The sequence below is a fragment of the Petromyzon marinus genome, chromosome 25, assembly GCF_048934315.1.
Source record: "Petromyzon marinus isolate PM22_M1 ecotype Great Lakes invasive population chromosome 25, UKy_Petmar_22M1.pri1.0, whole genome shotgun sequence".
NCBI classification, from domain to species: Eukaryota; Metazoa; Chordata; class Hyperoartia; order Petromyzontiformes; family Petromyzontidae; genus Petromyzon; species Petromyzon marinus.
Window position 1 is genome coordinate 6,278,423 of NC_133691.1, and position 22,291 is coordinate 6,300,713.

Sequence of the window (22,291 nt, forward strand, 5' to 3'; positions counted from 1 at the left end):
CCTAAAAAAACACATGCAAGTGAATTTAATAGCTGTGAGTCAGCTATTTTAAAATCATAATTACGTATTTATACTGGAGGAATCTGATGAGCTATAAAGTTATTTTTCACAGACGTCCCAGTCATTTAATTTGCTGTATTTTTGTTGATCGTAGATATTTGGCGAAACCAAAGGCTGAAATATCTACGGTGCCATATTAAAATCAGGGTGACATAACACGTCACAAACAGTACTATGTTCCACCGTTGCTAGCAATGTGTCGAAGCTCAGAGTGTTCCATTATTATATCCATTGCGTTCGCTTGGCGCAAACAGATTATTTTTCGTCGCAACATGCTGCGGATCAACCTGGTAAGTTTCGTGGTCGTGGCAAATTCCCCAAATTTCGCCGTGGCATTGGCACGCTGTGCCCCAACTGCCCTAAGCGGTCTCTGGCGTCGACTGACCAACTGTGCAAGAAGACTCACACAGAACGCGCGATGTAAAACAGACGCACGTTTCAGCGATTGACCAAATTACAACCTTTACGCATCCTTTACACGTCTTTAGGCGTGTTACACATCAAACGTTACGTGTGTGTGTATATACCGCATTTAACAAAGAGGCACCCACTCAGAAACCGTGCAAAAATCACATCGGCGCTACCGTACAATCAATGGGCACGAGTCGCATTGTGCTCACGCAGTTCACCGCGTACGAGCAGCTTCGCACTCGGCGTACGACGGGGCTGACACCGAAGCACATCGTCATCAGCATCATCACAAACGTCGTCGTCGTACCTTGTGCGAGCGCAAGTGCTGGACGGAGGTGGTTAGAGCACACGGCCGCGAATGAGAGCGTGCGGGCGGGCGGTCGGTCGGTCGGGCGCTGTGCTCAAGCCACCCGGCTGATCGTGGCACCCAGCGGGGTTGGTGGTGGTTGTGGTGGTGGTGTTGTTGTTGTTGGCAGTGGGAGAGGGGATGGAGGCACTGACCACTCCCCAGCCCGCAACTGGCTCCAGCCAGCAGCCGGGAAATAATCTCGCGCGCCCACAGCCCTTCCCCCCGTTGCTCTGTGCGCGCCGATCGCATCGTGTCGAGTTCAGTCAGTAGTGTCCACCCCTCCACCCCCAGGCTGTGTGTCCGTGTGTTGGGGGAGCGGTAGTGCAACGATTAGCGCGCTGCGCTACGAACCGGTGACGATTATCTGAACCGGCCCTGGGCCTCCCCTAGGTCGACTCAGCCTCAAGAGAGTGCCTGGTGTGTTGTGTGTAAACATCACCACTGGGGGAGACAAAGGCAGCCGGGCATGGTGTTGGCCACCCACCCCCTCGTGTGCCGTTCCGGCCTTCATAGGTGCTGGCTAACAGCACTTGCCCTATCAGTCTGTTCAAGGCTATACGGGGAAACTTTGTCTTTGTGCCTGCGTGTGCGCGTGCATGACTGTGACTCCCCTGGGTGTCTTCTGTGTGACAGATGTTGTCCGATCTGCCACTCCCCCCTCCCACTCTGTGGATATATTGTCTGAAAATGTGGCACAAGCGTCCGCGTTAATCTGCGATGTTAAATTGTGGGTTAATTTCCAGAATTGATGACATGCATTGTATATATATAGGTGTGTGCGTACGTTTGTAAGTATTTGAGTGAACACACTGTAAAGGTGAAGCCCTGCCATTGTTTGCTCATGCAACTGCTGGCAGAAGGGCATCGACTAGAAGCAGCTCTCTCTCTCTCTCGAGAGAGAGGTATGCCTGAAATAGTTTAACACGTTGGCTATCGGCTGATGAGGCTGGTTGTAATCACCAGCGAAACGTCGTACTCGAATTGTAAACGTACGTTTACTTTCCAACGCACCGGTGTGCTGAAGTCTAAACTAATTGGCACGCTTTGTTTACGTGACAAACCTTACTAATTGGCTGTGTCGGGTGGTGGTGGGTTTAACGACGCATTTATATTTACGCAATCTAACTAGAAAACACATTCCTGCGGAGGGAGCTGGTAGGAACGTTGAGTTGCTCGGTCAATGGCCAGGGTCAATGGCAGCGCGGTGTATTCCGCAAATATGCCCGACTGTGAGGGCGGGCACAAGCCGGCGTGAGTAGGTTAAACGTTGAGTTTTATAAGGGCACCACGGGGTGACCAGCCCCTCCCCACCCAGCCCCACCCAGCCCCACCCTCCCACCCCCACCCAGCCCCACCCAGCCCCACCCTCCCCATCCAGCCCCTCCCCACCCTCCCCTCCCCACCCAGCCCCTCCCCACCCTCCCCTCTCCACCCAGCCCCACCCCTCCCATTTTTGGATGCACGACGGACGGACGGACACAATAATCCCCTGTGGGCTGGTGTAACCAGGAAGTTCCTACCAGTAAAAACCCCTTTATTATGTCTAACAGAGACTATTTGGTCTACTCTTTCACATTGGCCAGATGTCTTCGAAGAGTTGGGAGTACCCACAATCTACTCCAACACACGCGACGTGCCGATCGACTGAATGTTGAATACCCATACTACTCCTGGGCAGTGCCGGATTAAGCTAGTGCGGGGCCTGGAGCGTATGTTATAAATGGGCCCTAAATAAAAATAAAAGCATAAATATTAAAACACACATTTTTAACTTGCATAGTAATGTAATTGTATTTTTTTCATTTGTTATACAGCCAGATAATACGACAAATCGTTAACCTTAAAACCCAGTCGTTCATAAAAGTTGAAGGTGGTATAGTACTATAGTAATAGAGCAAGTGCAGAATCACTGAAACGGAATTGAAAGGCTTGAAAGTATTTAGCGCGGGGCCCTTGAAAATGAGGGGCCCGTAGCTACTACAAATGTAGTAGCTACTTTTGCTACGAGGATAATCCGGCACTGCTCCTGTGCAGACAGGGGATGTATGTATGTCGTGTGAAAAAAATACACGTCTTCATAAATATCGCATTTCTACATAAGCCAATAAAAATCCTCAGTGCGTAACACTGACAGCAGTCATGAATGCGAATACGCACTCAAATCTACATGGATGTCATGCGTTGATTAATAAGAGATATTTATTTTGAAGACAATTTGTTCTCATTCCATTACTAGAATTTACAAGGTCCATTCGGTTCTTTAGTATAAATAAATATTGGCCGCTAACTACCACCGAAACAAAAATAGATATTTTACTTATTCAAACTATTTATTTCTATGTTACCAGGTAAGGCCCACTGAGATATACAGCTCTTTTTCAGAAGCAACCTGGCCACAAACGATAGCTCAACGAAGTGAATGATATAGCAGCCAAACAGTCGATAGGCACATTTCTGGAATACACAAAATAGGGGCAGCGGCATGAAGACATAAACAACTGCCTACGTTCGCAGGCGTGTCGCGGTTATTATGCTGTTCTTGTCAACCGCTGTTTGGGAAAACGCCCACGCGACAAAAAAACCTTCCTCGGTGCAAACCGAATCGGCAGCACCTTGCAAATCCATTACAGCGGCTTCAGGACAACGCGTCGGCTCGTGAAGGTGTGTGTGGCTCTCATCCGCACACGAGACGAGTCGCACACGCCTTCAGTTCCTGCTTGACGGGGAGCACTGCCCAATGTGCGGCGTGTTTTGCCAGGTGAGCCGCAATTTGCGAGTTCAATTCCCGCTGCGTGAATGATTGCGAGCACTCAGCGCATCTGTGGCCGTGCTTCAAAGGGGGTCGCCAAATCGCCCCCACCAGAGGCGAACTGCCGCACCAAAAAGCATTGGGCATTAAAACAAAACCGATGCCGCGTGTTGAATGCGACAGCGACAAAGGACACACGAACGCAGGGCACGCGTTCACAAAAGTATCATCACATTGCGGAAAATAATTTGTCTTCGATGGCGGTTTCGGGTAGGCCGGCGAAACTGTTAATGCACCGTCGAAGTGTGAACTTTGCACACACTTTGTCACGTGAAGATGTCACGGGACGAGTTTCATGCCCCTTCTCTCCACCTCCGCGCGTCTGCCATACGGCATTTGCGGCACGCGCCACATTGGGATTTCGGAGAGCCCCAGCCGTTTGCCAAATATCCCGGTTGTGTTTGTCACGAATACTTCTGCCATGTGCTGTTGAAGATCACCGACGCTTTTCGGCTTTAAACAAACGTAAGTGAACTGTGTATGGAATAAATAAATAAAATCAACGCATTTGTCAATAACACTGCCTGAAAAGGAAGCATAAAAAGAGTTGATGTTTCGGGTGCCATTGCCAACGCAGCAGTATCACCAAATAGTTTGTACAAGGCATACATTTGCCAATATTTCCACCGAGCAGTTCTAACTGCTGTGTAATGAACGCCACCTTCATTGACACCCTGTATGTTGCTCTCATATTAAAAGGGCTGTGGTATTTATATCATTGTTAAAGTGACAGTCGTGACGCACATATTCCTGCGAAAATTACCAAAGAAATTCGCTAGGAATTTCGTTTGGTATCCACCGAGGATTTGTGCCGTGCCCTTTAGCCACGCTTCCGACTTAGCCTCGAATTTATGACCTTGAGGCGCCATTCCTCGTGCCAAAATTCGGCAATGCATGTACACCACAGTTCCCCGGCATTTCATCTCCACGTGGCTCCGACAACTGGTGTTCACCGCATCGCTTTCACACGCGCGATTGTACAGACCTATGCCCAGCCCGCAGCGTCACCTATCACTGTCTCGGAAATCCCATAATGGCCTTTCCTTTAGGGCTCCCTTTGCCACCTGGGCAATATCCTCGCACACCCTTCCACAACCCCTCGTGTCCCTCAAGTTCCGAGTTGAGCGATAATTGGCAGCTTGGAGACGCGTGATGGATGCCCCCCTTATTGTAAGGTAGAAGTCTAAAGCGAGCGGCGAGAATAAGTACCGGGCCATCAGACGCGCAGCGCCGCATACCTCGTGCCCTGCGTCCTGACCGCTTCCGCTGGGCCCTGTGCTGTGTGGGATTCATGAGCACCCGCCGTACCACGATAGATGCCCACAGGTTGCCTGTGCGTTCTTTTTAATGCTTTCAAACCGACATTGAAAGCGTTTATGCATTAGCCTCTCTCCGTCTGTAACGAAGGCCCTGCAATGATTCTTGTAAAGATTATCCAATGTAAGCTAAATGTTCGTATACAGCTGTGTTGCTATCAGGAGACTTACCTACAGAATAGCGGCTAAATTAATGGTAGAACTGCCCAAACCTTGGCGCACACACACACAACAAAAACACAGCGCTAAAAGTATTCGCCATGCCGGCCGTGGCGATGATGCTATCTCAGAACATCACGCGTCACGTGATATCAGCTCATTGTTCATCTTGGAACATGCCATTGTTGTTCCCTCCTTATATGGCTTATGAGGACAGATGCATGTTGAGAAGCATTGCAGAAAGATCCACACATGATTGATGGGTCCCTCCCCCATATAATTTTCAACTGCACTATTGGTGTCATGCCATGAGACAAAGTAATCCCCATCTGATGGGAATCGGACCTTTGCCATTGCAGCTCCGAGACTATGGAACACGTTGCCTCTGCTAATAAGACAATCATAAACTTTTGAGCTATTTAAATCTGCCGTGAAAACTCACCTCTTTAAAATGGGCCTTTCCCCCATAGTTATGGTCGTTTACGCTGGCTCTGTCTTTTTTCCTGATTTCCATACATGGCGCATGGGATCCTTGGATGAAATGCGCCTTAAAAAATGTAAATTATTATTATCTGGGACTCTCGCAGTAAGAGTGCACTTTTCTGTGGAAGAGAACGGCCTCAAAATAAGACTGCAGAACTGTGGTGATTTCAAAAGAGTTCGTTTTAGTTGCTTTTTTTTCCCCAGGTAAGGCCCAATGAACTATAATAGCTCTTTTTCAGAGGTGACCTGGCCACAAATGATAGCTCAACGAAGTGGCTTATCATCGTGTTGAAATTTATGGCAGCCAAAAAGATGTGCAACTTCTGCCACTGGTCTGGTGAGACGAATGCAGAAGAGCTCTACTCTATCATTCAACTGGGCATGGAGAAGCTCACTTGTTTTCATTTTATTGTATTTCTTGCGTACGATGGCAACAATATGTTTCAGGAGCGAAATGCCAAGATCGAGGTCTGGTAGTCACGAGAGTGCTTCAGGAGAGAGAGAGAGAGAGTTGGTGCAACGTTGCCATTCCTCCTCCATTGAAGGATCGAATACTATACGGGTTTACTCTGTGGCCCATTTGTCATGATTACTAATCCCCACTTGTGGGAAAACATAGCAGTGGATGTTTGTGGTGACTATTTGTGTGTTTTTTGTCACTCCGCCCATCCATATATTGTAAAATGTTGCGACTTTAATGGCGTAAACGGATAAAAAACAATTATGAGAAACTTAAAGCATTTTTTGTTTACAAAAGCAAATTAGTTTTAATAACGTCTAACTAAAATAACATAATTATAAACATATCAGTGTAATAGTATTTATCAACAGATTTACTATTTCATAAACGTCCTGCTTAAACAGCACATTCATTGCCAAAGAAAACCCCACTAAGAGCGGTCATTATAACGCAGATCCAAACTTTTAGTGCCTGCCCCAAATAGGCTTTAGGGACATCTGCAGAAACACTCAATGTAATATTAATGCAAAAAGTACAAAATATGTAACGGCAAAGATGCAGCCCTGCAATTTCTCGCTCACGCCACCGCTAGCGGAAGAGCCTCCCATTGGAGGGAGCTCTGTACAGACATCTCTCTAAAGAGAGCTTCTCCAGAGGGTATTTTGCCTACTCTTCTACACTGGCCAGACGTTCCGACAGAGGTGGGAATATCCACACTCTATAATAGAGGTATTTTTTGGGTTACATCGCGTAAATATAAATGTGTTGTTAAACCCGCCACCACCCGACACATAAAACACACATAAAACAAAACATGCCATTTAGTGACTAGTTAAGAATACCAGTGTGTTGGAGAGTGAACCCACAACATTTACAAAAAACGAGTGACTAATTGGCACGTTTTGCTTACGTGACAAACCTTACTAATTGGCTGTGTCGGGTGGTGGCGGGTTTAACGACACATTTATATTTACGGGATATAACCCCCCCTCCCCCCCCCCCCTTCATCTTGGATAATATTGGTCGCGAAAAGTCTACGTGTGAAATCCACACTCTAATTCCACCACACGCAATCTGCCGATCGACTGACCACCGTGAACCAATTTACACTGCAGCTGGGTGGACAGAGGTGAGGGCTGGGGAGGGTTTAAGAAACTTCCCCTCCCTCCCAGCATTGTTCAAACTCCCATGCCAGGAGATGGAATCGCACCGACGACCTCTGGATTGCAAGTCCAGTGCGGCTAACCGTTACGCCCGCGGCATGAAATATGTAACAACACGATAAATAACTGAACGCCCGCGTATGTGTACTGAACAGGCCGAATTACCTATCGTCTCAACCAATGCAGGAAATAGTTTATAAATATATCTTGTGCGGCCGTATTTTTCTTTAAGCTGATTGTTGCGTTTCCATGGAAACACCCCTCTCTTACCATAACTCTTCTCCCCGAGTGTCGCCTGTTATAAATAGGGCTCCCTGCAAGTGGAGATTTCCTGGAAATTGCTAAAATCGTATTCCCCGCACGTATAAATTGTAATGGGAAAGTTCACATTTCAGAGTGACAACAGTCATGAATAAATATGTAAACAGAGTACTCTCACATTTAAATAATCGGGTTGTCCCACACCAATAATAACAGTGTGTAACATATTTTTTTTAAATCATGGGTAGTAAGTGTTATTTTCCAATTGCGTATGCCTCAAAAGTACAGAAAATGGCTGTTATTCCCCACAAACTTTGCTTTTGTGACCAGGACAGTGATATTTTTTAAATGCACCTATTTTCCATGAGAAAACGTGGTGTGCATTTGTGTCATTCCTTCACATTAAGTCCCGGTCACAAAAGCAAAGTTTGTGGGGAATAATAGACATTTTCTAGAATTTAAAGGCATAAGCAATTAGAAAATAACACTTACTACCCAGGAACAAAATCGTGTTACATAGTGTAATCATTCTTACTCGTGTCACATATGCATCGACAATGCTGGATCCAAAGTGTTTTAGGCTTCTACCTTTGCATACATTAAAAAAACATTGATTCTTACACACGCGATTTGATGCATGTAACGCAAGTCTTAATAACCAATATGAATATATTAATACATGCATCCATACACCCCTATTCAACATCAATGCAAGGGAATACCAAGGCCATTGTAATTGAAAAACCGTGTGACATTATTCATAAAAAAAAAATTATCGGTGTTTGCTGATGTCACAGATTAAAATTGGAAATGTACTTATAATAAACACGGAATAGTGTATGCATAATTTGTAGCTTTTTGTACATCCACTGCTGTATAACGGCCTTCCGATTCCATGTTGGTATTGGGGGTTGTGACCATACTTCACCACGCTGGTAAGTGTGGGTTGGTATTATTCGGGGAGGGTGGGTTTCCAGAACCAGTTTAAATATCACTCATCGCTAATGTTAGACTTGGTCGGGAATCGAACCTATATCGTGAGCTTCACAATGAGGTGTGCTAATCATTTTACATATAGTAACATGATAACAATAACCTTTTCATCATGCATTTCATAAGCTAAGACGTCTCTGGGCTCAGTGTTTACACGTCGACTTTTCAATGGCTAGTTTATACAAGACCAATAACATAGCATGCACATATGTAGTGTGTTGTATATACAACACGACGCTCAACAAAGAGTTATATACATGTCCATTGTATTTCCAAAGTAAAATGATATGCCGTACATCAGTGTTTACAAGTCGACTTTTCAATGGCTAGTTTATACAAGACCAATAACATAGCATGCACATATGTAGTGTGTTGTATATACAGCACGACGCTCAACAAAGAGTTATATACATGTCCATTGTATTTCCAAAGTAAAATGATATACCGTACATCAGTGTTTACAAGTCGACTTTTCAATGGCTAGTTTATACAAGACCAATAACATAGCATGCACATATGTAGTGTGTTGTATATACAACACGACGCTGAACAAAGAGTTATATACATGTCCATTGTATTTCCAAAGTAAAATTATTTACCGTACAGCATGAAGCCGCCCTCAATAAGAAGCGGTTGTTTACTAAAACCTGAATTTTTTTTTAAAACATCCATTTATATCAACAAAAAAACGTATGCTCATTGGAAGAAAGTTTACACAACTCTTGTGCTACCAAGTCCAACATTAATTGTTTTTTTTCTTTGTCATGGTGGATACGGTATTTAAATGAGCACTCAGATTGACTCCAAAAAGCAGCTCTAAATTGTATTATAATGCACCAGTTTTTACATGAGTGGTGACTATGGGTGCACCATTATTATTAATGTGCACTTGACTTGTGTGCGATAATGGGTATGGGGCCAAGCTGTGCAATCTGGTCCAGTTAGTGAGCCTCTTTTTTATATAAAGACAAAGATCCCTGTATAGCCTTAACAGACTGTTGGGGCAAGTGCTGTTAGCGAGCACCTATGAAGGCAGGAATGGTACACGAGGGGGCAGGTGGCTAGCACCTTTGTCTCCCTAGTGGCGATGTTTACACACCGCACCAGGTACATACATACACATAAATTGTGGCAAATGTCATAATGTACTTGCCTGCTCAGGATACAATATCGATTGGGGTGCACACTAGTAATTACTCTACTCCTTAAATGTGCTTATGTAATGTTCATTACTGTATTTGAATTGCACATTACTGTAAAAAAAAAACATCTTTCTCACTGAAAAGGTGAATGATTAGGGTGATTAAGGTGTTCAGTTTAGCTAAAGTTGATCATTTTCATGTATATTTATACAGGATGGAATAGTGAAGCGGTGGTTGACAGACTGCACTACGAATATGAGTACCTGAGTTCAATTCCTGGCAATGGCTAACATCAGTGGCGAATGAATATCCACACCGATCTTGCTCCCCAGCTCACATTCGCCGACCCGCCCTGACTCGCGTGCGGAAGCATGGCCAAAACAACCCCCACGACGACCCGGTGTAGGGTGGCCTTCATCCAGCAGTGGATTGACGCAAGGCCGTTTAAAAAAAAAATATATTAGACATGCACAAGCGTACGCGTGTAAGTTCAGACTGCTGTGTGACAAACTGTGGATAGTGACAATGGAGCTTCCTTACAATGGGACCGCAGTGCAAGCTATACGTTGAAGTTCCATCCAAATCAAGCTTGCTCCTCGATATGAAAAAGTGAATGATGTAACAGGACCTCAGTTTTACCATTTAGATTTTACTCTTCATAACAGACGGTATGTTTGAGTGCTTTTGGGAATGGGCCGGAATCAAACAAATTAACCATTGCTATCTTAATTTTATACATAGGCAAAAATGTTGTAAGATTACTCCCCAATGCGCCGGTGATGCTGAAGCAGTAATACATTTGGAACGTTTGATTCACACGGCACTTTCATTAGTTGGCTGTGTCGGGTGGAGAGGGGTTTCACTACACGTGTTTTACATTACCTCATCCCCAAAAAATCATTGCAATCTTTTTCAAGCATCCGAGCCAATGTATATGTCCATCGGTGGTGGATATGTCCATCCAATAATCTATGTCCATTACGGGGGCCCCCTTTCCTGCCTCCTGGTTCCAGCCCCTCGCCGCCCCCCTTTGTCTTCCTAATGCAATGTTAGATGATTCATTACCTTTCAGCCCCCCAGATTTCTGTCGCCCTCCAACTACGACCAGGCCTATCCCAAACCCCTCTTTATCAATCCATCTTGCTTTGCTGCATCAAAACTACACCATGTACAACAGCCCAATGATTTATTTAAAATTGTTGTCATGTCATGTACAATTGTATAATTGATGTAAAGCGCCTCGGTAAAGGTGCTATATAAATCTCATTAAGATAAGATGTTTAACAAAAAAAACATATCTTAAGTAAAAAATACAGTAATTTCAACTCTAAATAAACAGACTAGGGATGTGTTCCAGATTTTCAGATTTTAAAAAGTTGGGTTGATTAAAACAATGTAATGTTAAAGTAAATATTAAAAATATTTTTCATAATATTCAGCGACTAATTAACAACATTCAGAAAAAAATATTAAACGCAAAAAATAAAGTGATTATTGTGTGATACGTTGACACGGGAAATAAAAAATAAACTGGAATTGGGCCTAGAAATCTGAAAATCCAATATTTGAGAAAATTAAACAAAAACATCTCTAGAACACATAATAATCTTTAGAACATACACGTAAATAAATGTTTACATTCGTTATTATTTAAAAGCATTTTTTAGGGGGGGGGGGAGGGGAAAGTTCCCTAAACATTTCCAAAAGCCGTTCACATTTTTGTGAAGACGTTTTGTTTAAAACGTAGAAATCGGTCTGTCTAGAAACAGGAATACAAAAACACATTTCACTTCATTCTATCTAATCTCTACCCTTTAGGTTCCACCATCATCGCATTCAGCGTTGACATATGTATTCTGAAGCCTAATTAAGTCTTTCAATGCTCAACAATGAACACGGGTGAATTAAACCTGCTCCCCTTGGTTTGAAATTAAGGTGTGTACGTCCTTTCATTTTTTATTGATCGAGCGTTAAAAGAGCCGTGCCAGTCGGCTCTGAGCTTTTTGCCTTGCCTGGTGATCAACAAACCAGTGTTTCCATGACGACGGATGGCTGAAGCCGCTATATTTACACACGTCTTCATGCCCTCTCATTGCCTGCCAAGCAGACAAATGGAACGGCTCTTGCGAAGGAAAAATAATAATTTAAAAAAACGAGCTGTAATTTTATTTTGCCAACTTCAAATAAAGATGTTCAATGGGGCAACATTGGCAGTTTAGAAAGTTGAGTTAATTTTCTGACTTTCGTGAAAGATTATATACCCACACTATTTTTGATTCATTCACGCGTATAGTTGAGTATGGTGAATGGCATATGTTGAGAAATGTACTTACAACATTTCTAAAATCATAACACGTGGGGTCTTGCTTCCATCTTGCACCTCCGATTCGCATGGTTGGCTTCGTACGGTTCGAAAGAATGTCAACATAAACTACATACATCTGTTAGGTAATTACCGGTAATCATGTAAATATTTTAATTGACCCCCCCCCCCCACACACACATTTTCACCAAATAAATTTTAGCGTCTTGATCAGAATTTACCCCGTCTTGGCCTCACAGACGTTCAACTGCTTTTGATCACAATGACTGGCCACCGCTATTAATATCGGCCAGTGGGACAAAGAAGGCCGTTGTCTCTTCCCTAAAACAAAGGCGCCTTTGTGGGAAACGGCCCGTTCGCAGGAACAGGCAAGGAGACAGACGCAAGCCTGAAGCCGGTGTCTTCGATGTCAGCGTTAACCTCGAACAGGAGTCGGCGACCTGCGGCTCTGAAGCCGGCAGCGTGCGGCGGCTCTTTCAGGACTGCTGCTTCGTAACGTCGTTTATTAAGGACCACCGTCTCGGATTTCACCACGTGCATTGCGGATCTTGAAATACTGAGGTTTTTTTACCGAATTCGATCAAAAATTGCATGGCTCTTCTTGTTATTTTGGTTGCTGACCCCTGACCCAGAAGCACAATTTACAATGTATGTTTTTTACATGATTCAGATAAGCGAAATTTCCACGAATATTTATCCAATTTTCATAGGCAGTTTTCTTTCATGCTGTTTAAGTAAACTGGATCAAGATGTAATCGTTATGGGCAAGGACTTTGATGTCACCACATCTTGCCAACGCATTCTACCTTCTGCCAGGTCCCACAGATGCTATACAGCAGACACTGTATACAGCAGCTACTGTGTAGCAGCTGCCTTGTCCTCTACTGGTCTTCTGCATTGCTTATCTTATCTTTGCGGTGAAATTCATATCGCCTGTTTTTACAAGCGTGCTCAAATGGCAACAACTTGGTATTAAACTGCTTTTTGTTACTTGTTTTTTTGTACATTGTATTTCTCGGCTTGTACTTTATCCCAACATTTCACTGGAAAAGGGTTCTGGCCTCTAAGTGGAGCATAAGTATCGGATATCTACGAACAGATCTCCCATGCAAAAGCGACATGCTTTTACAATGGCCTTTCATTTGATTGTAAATAATAAATGCATTTCCCATTCATCTCGATGAAAGAATCTCAATTTCAAAATGAATGTAAAAATCTTAATTTGTGCAGCTGCATACAAATTGAGCCGCCAATTCTATGCAAACTGGTTGAATGCTGCGTACACTGATCACTCGACATCGCCTCTCAGCGTTACTTGGAACGTCATACATGTGTAAAAAAATTCGCCTGGACGGGCATTGCAATAGTACAACACAGGTGTGCCGATGTGGCAAAAGGTTTACGGGACTGCCATCAACACCTGCTGCTCATGGAGAAAAAAACCACCCAATTCAGCAATGGCCTGGCCGAACTCATCATAACTTATCTGAGATCATATGAGAGCAAACACATGAAGCGCATTGTCTCGCATTGACTCCCATTGTATGCATGCTCTACAGTGTTGTTCATTGTCATTGCCTTTGTTATGACACGCACTCTTCACACGAACTATCCCCTCGCGCACACCGTAGACGCACGCATGTATGTTGAACTTCTATGGCGCCGTACGTCGCAAACCGTGCTCATCGGATGTGCGGTGTTAGTAGAGAGCAATTGCACGCCACTTAGGTCCGAGTCCACCTCACCACGGATGTTGCGGGGCAGCAGAGCCGCTGTGTGGGGTGGCACCGTAACGGTGACGCGCCGCTAAGAATGAACTTGGGGTGGTGGCCCAAAAGGGGCGTTGGATGCTATGGGGCCTACGAGCGACCCAAGGCGCCGAGGCCTTCATGAATTTGCAGTAAATTTTCCTGTTGTGGATGTAATATTACACTAGACACTAAAATACTGAATTATTTATTTCTATAAGTCGTAATTATTTATATATTTTTTAAACCTATATTTTCATTTCACATTCGTATGAATTATAAATGTGATGCAATGTATTGATAAGTAACTGGACTGTATGAATTTAATATGTACGTATGATGACTTCCTTCGCACCGCACGTAACCAACCGTGTTAATTGGAGTTGTGAAAATAATATATGTTAATATTAATTAAATAATACCATTATATGCCAAGTGAATCCGCTGCTGGATGAACAACTCACCGTGTCTTTTCGTTGTGGGGGATTGCGCACTAAACCTCACCAAGCTTGTCAGTGCGGGTTGATGAATGGTAGGTCCTAGGACCAGTTCAGGTAGCACTCATCACTTAATTTAGTCATGGCCGGGAATCTAACTCAGGGCTTCTGAGCTCATAGTGCAGTGCCCTAACCACCCCACCGCTCCACCCTCATATACAGAATGCATTGCCGTATATATGAGTAAGAAGAAGGGCTATTTTATGTTTTCCCTTTCTGAAGCCGCAGTGCGCGATTGACAAACGTGTTGAGCTTTGTGTATGTCGATGTACGTGTAGTGGAGTATGAAGGTGTGTTGTGGGAACTGCGCGATTGCATGATCACACGGACAGTGTGGGGTTATCTTGGGTCAGCCTGTGGAGAAGGCGAAAACAGTGTGGGTCGTGTTATGACAGCCAGGTGCAAGGGCTGGGATGATGAGGTAACGGTTGGGCCAATTAAGCCAGAGGACCAGCAACGGCGGTGATTGGCTGTGGCTGTTGTCAAGGGCGAGGAGGCGTCGAGATGTCTGGAGAAAGGCAGGTGTTTGAGGACGCGAAGCATGCGGAGGCACGCGGGCCAATTAATTAGCGATAATGAGAATGGGGATAAATTGGGGGAGACACAGAGAACTGGGAGTTGGAGTCGGACGAGGAAGACGTGGAGTTTGGGAAAAAGAGTAGAAACAGAGTTTGGAAACAGAGTTTGGAAACAGAGTTTGGGATCAGAGTTTGGGATCAGAGTTTGGAGACAGAGTGGGGAACGGAGTTGGAACAGAGTGTGAAGCAAGACGAAGTAGTTAGCAGTGGAGTGAGCATAGCGATAGTGAAGCTGAAGCAAAACGAAGTAGTTAGCAGTGGAGAGAGCGTAGCGATAGCCGAGCTGAAGACGCTGTGTGCGGAGTGTGCGAAGTCGCTGTGTGGGAAGATGCTGTGTGCGGAGTTGCTGAACGGGGAGTCGCTGAGTGCGAAGCAAGTGAGGTGATAGTGGGGAGACAAAGGTGGTGAGCGAGACGAGCGGAGCACGGCGAGCGAGCCGTGGTGACCAGGATACTGTGGAGTGTGGAGGACGTGTTGAATGATGTAAATAAAGCGGTGTTCGAAGAAAGACAGAAGTTGTCCACGTAAAGTCGAACACTACATACGTATGCATGTTATCGCCATTAATTTTTACGGTTGCAATTCAAGTTTAAGCAACCGTAATTGGCGGGAATCGTTGGATATGTTAGTCTATCGTTACAATTTGATACAATTGAACCCAGGCTCTCAGCAGACCTTAACAACCAGTTTATTTGTTTATATTTTTTAAGACGTATCGGTTTAAAATGTTAATCTGTGTATACTTTCACTATCCTCCTCACTCTTGGGCATTGAAGCAGTGAACTGACGATGCCACAAAGTGTTCCAGATGTGCATAAAAAAGATCCTACGTGAAGCCGAGCCACCACCGGCATGAATTATAAACGGTTCTTTTGCGGCTTCAGTTACTTGATGAATGACCTTATAGCAGATGACGGTGACCTTTCCATGAGTGTACACCAAGCCTGATATTTTTAGACCCTATCAGAGACTGCTGCAAAGGAGCCTGACGGACAAGTCCTCCACTTGTGGCAGCTTTACCCCCAAAATTGTTGACGCTGCTCTTTGGATTTCTTAGAGCAATTGTTTGCTGGCGTTACCTCACTGGCATAGTGGTAGTCTGGCTTCAACGTCTAAATACTTCGGTTTAACACGTAGGCTTTCGCGACCAATATTATTCATAATAAAGGTTTTTGGGTTAGATCGCGTTTATTTATAAATGTGTCGTAACCCTCCACCACCCGACACGGCCAATCAGCAAAAAAAGTGTCACGTTGACAAAAGACAAATAATTCACTACTTCAGCCCACCGGTGTGTTGAAGAGTTAATCCACATTTACAGTTTGAGTACGACGTTTCGCTGGTAAATACTTCCAGCATCATCGGGCAATTCGCCAGAATGGTAAAGCCCTCGCTTGCTCCCGGTTTTATATAGAGCAGCAGGGTGACGTCATCACTTAACTCATCAGGTGCAGTGATTAGAGGCGGAGGGGGGGGTAATGTAATTATATAATCGATTAGTAATCAGTCATTGGTTATGATTAGTAATGAGTTGTAGATTAGTAATTCTTTAAATCAAAATGTAATGTGTATTATTTAATAATACGCTTCCAGGCCGCACTAAGCCGGTAGCTGTCAGAGCGATTAAAGTTATTCTTGTTCCTCTCAATTTCAATGGATTCTCGAATTAGTCTTTGCCAGTAATAATTAGTTTTACACACCACTGCAACATTGTCAAAATCAATTGAGTGTCCTTGTTGACAAGCATGTTCTGCCACTGCCGACAGTTGTGTTTGAGATAATTTAATATTTCTCTGATGTTCTTTTAGTCTTACGCTGATGTTACGTCCCGTCTGCCCAATGTAGCAGCTGCCACATGAACAATTAATCCGATATACACCTTCTGTTGATAGTTTAGGTAATGCGTCTTTAGTGCAAGATACTAGTTTTTGAATTTTGTGTACTGTACCAAATCTTACTGTAATGTTTTGCTTTTGCAAAACGCGGGCTAATTTGTCAGTTACTCCTGAGATATATGGAATTTTTATTGTTTTAACAATCTGGTCGCTTTCAGTAGTATTGCTTTGCGATCGTGATTTGGCATTCAGTGCTCTGTTAATTTGAGTATTATTGTAGCCATTCTGTCGTAGTGCGTCTTTAACGTGTTTAATCTCTCTCACTAGACTCTCACCATCTGACACCGTTTTCGCCCGATGTACGAGCGTCTTGATAAGAGAGGATTTTTGAGCTGGATGATGATGTGATTCTGCATTCAGATAGGCATCAGTGTGCGTTTGCTTTCTGTAAACGCTGTGTGTTATTTTACCGTTTAGGCCATGTCCAAGCAAAATATCTAGGAATGGGAGTGTGTTATTCACCTCCATTTCCATGGTGAACTGGATGGCCGGGTTTTGTGCATTGAGATGATTTAGAAAATCATTAAGTGTATCTTTACCATGTGGCCAGACAACCAAAGTGTCATCCACATACCTAAACCAAAAGGATGGTTTTAATGTGCTCGAGGCAAGTGCTCTTATTTCAAAGTTTTCCATGTACAAATTTGCTATAGCAGGGGATAAAGGAGAACCCATTGCTGCTCCTTCCTTTTGTTTAAAGAAATCCCCTCTCCATAAGAAGTAAGTGTTATTTAAACAATGGCCAGCAAGTTTCGGAATATCTTTTTGTAAACCGGTATTCTTTACTAGTGTATCAAGTAATTTAAGCGATTCGTCCACTGGAACCTTAGTGAATAGAGAAATAACATCAAAACTTACCAGAATATCATCAGGAGTAAGTTTAATATATGTCTAAATACTTGCTTCATAACGATTCACCTCCCCTCTGCCCCCTCAATTTTTATGAATTGTCACAATTCATGATTCGATCATGGCATCAATTAAATTTTCTAGCATTGCGATGTGTTGGTCATGGGGGTTGATTGATCACACTTCTCCATGCTGGTCACTACGTGTTGATAAAGGCATTGGCCCATGGCCAGTTCAGATATCACTCAACACTGATACTAGCCATGGTGCGGAATTGGACTCAGGTTGTTGAGTTCACAGTACAGTGCCTTATATACACCGTATATGAAAAACGTTGATTCTTACCACTGTGATTCATTGCAGACAACGTGAGCATAAGAATCTATGTTAAACAATGAATTGATGCCTGGTTACACCCATATGCAATACCATCCCATCAAACTCTTGACCATTACTCTGTTTAGCGTATTATTGTATACGTTTATAATCTTTGGGTCTTTCGGTAAAGTCATGTAGAACAAAAAAATAACAAAAAACTACGGCGTTTCGATCGCAACACAAGCAATTGTCATCAGGAGGAAAAAAGGAAGGGGCAAGCTGCTGAGGCACGTTGTTTTAAAGATTTGAAATGGGTGCAGCCGAAGGGTCATAAACGAAGTGGGCGGGGCTAGTGATGTTAAAGTGAGAAATTTGCATGTCAATGTAAGATCAGAGGGTGACTTCCACGCCGAGGGCGCGGAGGTGGCTATTGTAAATGTGAGAGATTAGCATGTTAATGTAGGCATCATCATGAAGCCATCCAGATATATAGACACAGACACAATTTCAGATATATAGACACAGACACAATTTCAACTGAGAATATGGATATAAGGATGTTATTAACCAGTTTAAGTCATAACTGGCTGTGATGTCTCCATCCTACCTTTCGATGTTAGTTGTTATTTTCGACTCTCTGATTTTACATTAACAGGTTAAATGTCTCACACTAACACAGCCACCGTCGTTCGTGTCCTCGACGTGGCGGCGGCTCTGCGATCTTACATTGACGTGCTAATCTCTCACATTTACAATAGCCACCTCCGCGCCCTCTGCGGGGAAGTCACTCTCCGAGTTTACATTGACATGCAAATTTCTCACTTCAACATCACTAGCCCCGCCCACTTCGTGCATGACCCTTGGGCTACACCCATTTCAAACCTTTAAAACAGCCTGCCTCACCACCTTCCCCCCTCATTTTTTCCTCCTGATGACGATTGCTTGTGTTGCGATCGAAACGTCGTAGTTTTAAAAAAAAATGTTCTACGTGACTTTACCGAAAGACCCAAAGAATATTAATTCCTGGAGTCACGAAAGCTTTAAGTCAAGATGCATATATTTAATTTAATCATTGAGTAGATCCTGGAATTATCGTGTCAATTCGTTTTAGTTTAATTAACTTTCATGTTTTACCCTTTTTTCAATATTGGCTGTTTATAAATGGTCCTTGTTTATCTAGGAATGCCTCACTGAGTCTCAGGAGGCCTTCTACAGAAGGTTCTGCCTGGAATGATTGGTTAATCCCTTTTTTTGGCTATTGTTTGCACGTGGGAGGTGGATATATGGTACCTGGGGGAAATCCAGACATGCAAGAGAATAATGACGAAACAAAAACAATCCAACGCAAATCCATAAAGTTCAGAATCTAGGTATCATATATGCTCTTTATTCTGTTCTGGCTGGAGGGAATATTTTATTTTTGGCTGAAAATGTATGTTGGCAGAAAGCTATAGTTTTACCAGCAGCACACATTATATATATGATGTATTCAACAAATCCAAAATTTTTTGCTGAGACAGCAACATTTTAAATGAGCATATATCAACAACAAAAATCCACTTTATAAATAAGATTGTTTCATTTACAACATGGAATCCACGTGTTTACAAAGACCCCCCCCCCCCCCATATAGCCTACATATACTGTTGGAACAAATTTCGTTCGCGAGCACCGATGAAGGCCGGCACGGCACACGAGGGGGTGGGGGCTAACACCATTCCCGACCACCATTGCCTCCGTAGTGGCGATGTTGACACACCACACAAATTACTAATTTGAGGCTGAGCCGACGTAGGGGAGGCCCAGGAACCGGTTCAGATTATCGTCACTGGGGTTGACCGTGAGCGGGAATTGAACTCGGGTCACTGGGTTCACAGCACAGCGCGCTAACCGCTACGCCACCGCTCCCCACACACACAATCAAAGACAAAGATCCCCATATAGCTTTAACAGGCTTTAGGGGCAAGTGCTGTTAGCGAGCACCTATGAAGGCCAAAACGGCACACGAGGGAGTGGGTGGCCAGCACCACGCCCACCCGCCTTTGTCTCCCCAGTGGCGATGTTTTTACGCACCGTACCAGGTGCTCATTTGAGGCTGAGTCGACCTAGGGGAGGCCCAGGGAATCCAACTCGGATCGCCAGCTTCGTAGCGCGGCGCACTAACCGCTACACTACCGCTCCAGATATACACACGCACACGGAGCACATTGCATGCATTGTACGCAACAGCCGGGCAGATAAAACATTGAGAGTCTCTACAGTTTTTGTCCTCGTGCACTCCGTACGTTCGGTTAATTGGACCCCCTCTGCAGCGCGCGTGTCCACAACATTGCGACGTCGCTGAGTGCGTGGGGTGATGGTGTTTCTTGTGTGCGCGTTGCGTGCTAACCTCAAGGTCATCGAGTCCTACGCCCGCTATATTACGCCGCCTAATTTATTATCCACGTAGCTGTGGAAAACCCGCGACGCTTTGGACAATGCGTAACCCAAGTTCCTCCTCCTGCGGGGGGGGGGGGGAGGGATTTGATTTTTAAAAGGCGCCTCTCTCCACTCCGTTTCACGTGTGCTGCCCTGTAAATGCGCGCGCAGGTGCGATTCCGCAGAGAATATCGATTCGCCTAATTGACGCAAAAAGTAGAAGGGGATTATTTCCTGAACGTGAATATCGTCGTGCGCACGTTGATTTTGTCGTTGCGGTGAAGACACTTTTTTAAGATTAGAGCTGCTCATCCCGAGCTATAAATGCTTTGATAGTGGCATTGTCTTTGGGGCCGTCCATAAATGACGTCACGCGATTTGGGACGATTTTTGACCCCCCCCCCCCCCACTTCGTCACGCGGCGTCACAAAAAGTCAGACCCCCCCCTCAAATATGACGTCACAAAGCTCTGCCCCCCCCCCCCCAAATATATAAAACATCCTTCAAATCGCTTTAAACTATTGTCATTGTAGTGCGTACTTAATGTGCCGCTGCACTCTGATGTTGTAGGAGAAAACATTTATTAAAAAGTCTATTTAATTAAGTAGAACGTGTTGTCTATATTTAAAGTTGCGCATTTTGATGTGACGTCACATTTTTCAACCCCCCCCCCTCCTCGTCACACATCGTCACAAATGTCTAACACCCCCCCCCCCCCCCCCCGGTGCGTGACGTCATTTATGGACGGCCCCTTTGTACTGTTCGCCTTTGGGCGTTCTCTGGTCTGACACTGGTGAGACTAGGCCCTAAAGAAGGCTGTCTCTGGTGTAGGACAATCAGTTTCAGAGAAAATGCATCATATGTTATCAGAGCTTGTTTGTTTGCATGTTCACCACAAGTACGTGTGCTCAATGCGAACTTGATTCCTTACAAAAGGTTTCTGTTTGGTGTTTGAACATCTTAACAGAACTGTTTTTACATCATTAGACCTCCTTTGCCAGTACCAAAATGTAATAATAGGGTTTTTCCCCTTTTTTTCTGGCAACAAAGCTGAAACCTTTTGTTATAAAAAAAAAGGGAATAACCCTATTATTACATTTTGGTACTGGCAAAGGAGGTCTAATGATGTAGATGCCCAACCCGAGCCCTCATTACTTTGATAGTGCATTGTCTTTGAGCTGTACGCCTTTTTGGCGTCATCTGGTCGAGCACCAATTGGGTCGAGGCTCAAAAGAAAGCCGTCCCTTGGTGTGGACCAATCAGTTTCAAGGACAATGCATATATTATCATAGTATGTTTTTTGTTTGCATTTTGACTGCAGGTATTGTGGTTAATGCAGACATGAATCCTTGTAAAAAGGTTTCAGTTTTGTTGCCAGAAAAAAGGGGAAAAACTCTATTATTAGAACTTTTTTTTTGCCAGAAAGGGTAAAACCTATTGTTATTTTTTCATAATGTACACTCTTCGTTCCGAGGTCTCGCCCTCGTACTTAATGACGAAAAATGAACGTGGCCATTCCTATGAATGATGGGGGGCGAGGCTTGTGAGGCATTAATCCCAGGTCTCTGTGGCTCAATCCGGTTCGACTCTAAGAGTAGTCTTCGTTGTTCATGTTGTACGCATGCGGCCCTTGTAACTCCCACCTATTGATCAGTCGCCGAGGAAAATCTGGACTGGTTGTGCCACCACCGAAGCTCAATACAGCCCCCGACGTATCTCATTATAACAGGGTGGTCCAGATGTCTTGTGACGCCCCTCTGTTTAATTTTCCCCAAAAAAATTGCTCTAATTAAGGTTTCTTTAAAATAGAAATAAATTTGCAAAGAAAAAAATATGTCAAGGGTTAATTAATTGATGGGGGGGGGGGGGGGGTCACAAGATATCTGGATCACCCAGAAGAGGAGTAAAACTCCAGCTGGCCGGACTAATCGGGGTTGGGGGCGGGGGGGGGGGGTCTAATGGTCCGGATATCTCGACATATCCGGCTATCTGCGATTTCAACTACAAAAAAACAACCGCAATCCCGCTCACTGTAGAAGTACACGTGATTCGTGTTATT

General features: G+C 44.2%; 1 protein-coding gene across 6 annotated transcripts in view; it reads right to left on the reverse strand.

The window, feature by feature from the left end:
• The window catches only part of SMPD3 (sphingomyelin phosphodiesterase 3), a 97,926-nt gene that overhangs the window by 52,867 nt on the left and 22,768 nt on the right, over positions 1-22,291 (reverse strand). Inside the window, exon 1 of one of the 6 annotated variants that reach the window (XM_032960579.2) lies at positions 779-2,105. The exons of the other annotated variants lie outside the window; for them this stretch is intronic. The gene's annotated coding sequence lies outside the window, so the exon portion shown is untranslated. Of the gene's footprint in view, positions 1-778; positions 2,106-22,291 lie in introns of those variants that run through there. 6 annotated transcript variants of the gene reach the window in all.